This window comes from Amblyomma maculatum, unplaced genomic scaffold, assembly GCF_055883805.1.
Source record: "Amblyomma maculatum isolate TAMU_Amacu unplaced genomic scaffold, ASM5588380v1 scaffold_13, whole genome shotgun sequence".
NCBI classification, from domain to species: Eukaryota; Metazoa; Arthropoda; class Arachnida; order Ixodida; family Ixodidae; genus Amblyomma; species Amblyomma maculatum.
In genome coordinates, this window is record NW_028146738.1 from 26,848,660 (window position 1) to 26,852,636 (window position 3,977).

The window sequence follows — 3,977 nt, forward strand, 5'->3', positions numbered from 1 at the left end:
AGTTGACACTTCCCCTGCATGCACCTAGCTTTATTGTCGGTAGTTTTGAACAAATCATTTTAAAGGGTCAGTTTTACTTCTTTATTTACCAATGATTGAACAATCGCACTTCTCACAATCGAGGATAAAAATTTTATCATTCTACAAGTCTCTTGTAATGACAAGACGGTGGCTGCGTCTGTCACATTTATTACACTGAAGTACTTTTGAAAACTCTACGCAATCCAGAACTTTTGAAAAAGAATAAAAAACAAAGCCTAAGTCGCCGCCAGCTTTCTCCGTGGCTGCTCAGAAAGCACCGATACCGTTCAGGGAGGCGCTGGCTAGGTTGCGTGGTATGGCTGCGCGGGCAATCTGCGAAGGCAAAAAAGAAAAAACAAAACAGAAGGCAAGTCAACTTGTGTAGCAATATCGGCAGTTATACCGATTTTCACACATTAAAAAAAAAAAAAAAAACATATAATGAAGGCGACCTTGCAACGCTTGCCGCACCACCCAAAGCGAGACAGTGAATTATAATTGCTCCAGACCGAAGCGTGCCAACCTAAAAATGCTGGCTGCTCTTTGACTGTAGTTTCCACTCTACTGTGAAACCTGAAGCGCTCTCCTAATTGGTTATTCTAAATATTGCCGCGAAATCTTGAAGTCTGCATTACTTGTTTTTTAGCAGCCGCCGGCGTGAGGCCTTGTCAATCTGATTCTGGCTCGCGTATCAGTTGTGTATTCTTTCTTCGTTGTCGCGAGACGCACCTTTATCAGCTTCTTTGTCGCGCAAGATGCGCCAAGATCTGTCTCGAAGATTCCGATCACTCGCGTATGTTTCTACAAGGTTCCGGGTTGTGCAAGTAGCTGGTTGCGACATTATCTATAGTCGGGTGCAACTTTAGAAGACAGAAGGGGCCCCGCCCAGATGACCGAAGCGAAGCAGCCAATTGCCTCCGCGACTAAAAAAATAGTCCCACTCAAAAAATTGTGACTGCTTTTAAAACGCGTATTTCTCGAGATTCGTAAGTCTTGATAAAAGGTTTGGTAAAACTATCATAATGGGAATGCAACAGCACATGCCGGATCGCGAGAGAAAAATAACTCCGTGCCTTCTACATCGCTGTGCGTCGTCTGCTACGGAGCAAGATTGACGGCGCCGGGTGTGTAGTTATAAAGCATTCTGGCTCAATAGCATAAGATTCATATATAATTTTGTGTGTTTTCACAAGGTTATTTTTAATGTGTTAGGCATATATTATTGGTACATTTTTGTTCGGTCTTGAACTTGCAATGTCGTGAGTTCGCGTACGTTCGCGCACGGCATTCGTTTCCTCCATGGAGCCCAGCGAGGTGACATCGGAACGCGATCATTTGTTGTCGAACGAGGCTCGTGTCGCATCGATGACCACACCACCAAAGAGCCTGGGCAAGAACAAGAGCGGCCACATCCTGAACAACCGTTCACGCAACATGATCTTCAACTGCTACACGTTTTGGCGTAACGGGGAGCCTGAACCACGGTGGCCTGAACGCAGCGTAGAGGACACGAGCAAGTTTGTTGCTGACATTCTCGTTGTCAGCGAAAGGACTGTGTTCAGGGTGAAGGAGGAAGTTAAAGCTTCGCATTTTTCGGGTGGCAAACTGACGACGCCGTCGCGAAAGCGCCCACGCAATGCGGAGAAAAAAAGACACGGCGCGAAGTTTCGGGGGGGAACTGCTTCTAGTTGTGTGGGTTGAGGTCATGTGTCCACGATTTCTTCCGCCGCAACGAGATATCGACGGTCGAAAAGATAACTACCGAATTGTCGGAGCGTATGGAACGTTCATCACAAAGGCGGTGTACTGTGCGTCGCTTGCTTGCCGAGATCGGCTTCAAGCACGAAAAGAGAAGCCGCAGCTCAATGGTTATCGACCGGGATGACATCACCGATTTGCGGAATCGCAACCTCAGTGACGTGGAGTGCTACCGGGCGGAAGGCCGGAAGATCTTCTACCTGGACGAGACATGGGTGACTGCGGGACATACTCGGTCGATCGTGTGGACTGACACAGTAGTCCAAAAGCGCGGACGCCTGTTCGCTCGAGCAAATGGCCTGACGAAGCGTCTAAAACAACCTTCTGGGTAAGGTCAGCGCCTGATCGTCCCGCACATCGGCAGCGAGGATGACTTCATCGACGGCTGCATGCTTGGATGTATTCCGAGGCCAAAAGACAGGCGACTACCACGAGGAAATGGACGGCAATCGCTTTGAGGGCTGGTTTGATGACGTTCTGCAGACGTTGCCACCTGGTGGCGTCATAGATTTAGACAATGCACCTTACCGTAGCCGGCGAGACGAGAAATTGCCGACGACGGCCTGGAGGAAGGAAATAATACAGGAGTTTCTCACAAGCAAGAACATCATATACGGTGAAAGGATGGTAAAGAAACAGCGGCTTTAGTTTGTGGCATCTGTGAAGTCACACTTTCTGAGCTGCATCGCAGACAACACAGCTGTAAGGGCCGGTTGGATTGTACTGAGGCTCCCGCCGTACCACTGCGAATTTAATCCAATTGAGCTTGTCTGGGCCAAGGTCAAAAATGGCATCGCTGTAGAGACTTCAAGCTGTCCACGGTCGACGCCATCTTGAAGGAGAAAATCAAGCACCTAACGGCGGAAGACTGGAGGAACAGCAAACAGCACGTGATGGACTTGGAGGCAAAGTTCAGACTCGACACGTCTGGGAGTGAGCACGTTCAACCCACCATCATCCAGCTGGGCGAGGATGACACTGAAGAAAGCACATCCGACTGAGAGTTCTCCGGCATTGAGCCACTCGACAAGCATAACGGCTTCTCATTAACGAAGAATAGCCCTCATTAGGGCTACCAAAATTCTACCGGTGGGTTCGCAACAGCCAACCATTCATTCCGTGACATCTCAAATAAACAAGCAGTTCCATATATGGTGCATTCCTTAATATAGAAGCTCAATTCGTATAAAGAACGTCCTGCACGCATTGTGCTCGGTTTAAGAAGTGGTATAGAAATACGCCTAATTGCTGGTATATCTGAACTGACACACAATTGTTAACTCTGATTATCGTTGGCAGGCTCAAAATGCTCATTCAGGGAGCCACAATCGAGTTTTATGGGCCCCATGGTGCAATAACAGTAGTCAAGGCACGCTTTATGGCTCTGTTAGCTGTCTGCACCACAGTCATGTCATAGCCAGTGCTGGTGCAATAGCAGTAGTCGACACGAGACTGACAGCCCCTGTTAGAAGCTTGCACGCCAGATCACATTCATGTGGTAGCATTGCTTATTATGGTTATCTGGGTCGCACAAGTAACGACAATAAGAGAACGAATATAAAACATCATTAGCTTAGTAAGGCCCAAAATTCTAATTCAGGCCGCTACCGTCTAGTTTGACGGGATCCATGGTGAAATAAAAGTAGTCAAGGCACGCTTTATGGCTCCGTTAGGAGTCTGCACTGAATATTGCAGTCTTGTCATAGCCAATTTTTGATTAATTTATCTGACTCAGGCAAGTAACGTGGTTGAAAGCACAAGTAATAACGTGAATAACTTTGCAAGCATTTTTTTTAGGTTCCGGAAAAATGCTCTGCAAAGTTGAGCGCGTTTTAATGAGTCACTTTGTTCATTACAAGCCGGAGGCAAAACGACGACCACATTCAGACAGTGATATTGGTGAAGAAATAAATGGTGAAAGCTTCAAAAGCAGAGAGAGGGACGCGACGCTGCGTCGTCTCCCCGTCTGCTTCGTCTCTGTTAGCGCTGTTTTTAGGTTAATATCAACTAAGATCTGAAATGCAAAAAAAGGGGAAAGTAACAAACATACACAAAAACGCAAGAACACGCACACACATTTAACGCAGACGCTAGTAGAGGTATTAGGAGTGAGTTCACAAGTAGCTGTGCCTACTTTGTCGTGCGTTTTTTAAAAGTACAAAAATCAAATAACAGCAATAATTTATTAGCAACGTATG

At 46.8% G+C, this 3,977-nt stretch overlaps 1 pseudogene; it reads left to right on the forward strand.

The window, feature by feature from the left end:
* Positions 1-1,013: 1,013 nt before the first annotated feature.
* On the forward strand, positions 1,014-2,920 carry LOC146172422 (uncharacterized; annotated as a pseudogene).
* Positions 2,921-3,977: the final 1,057 nt, after the last annotated feature.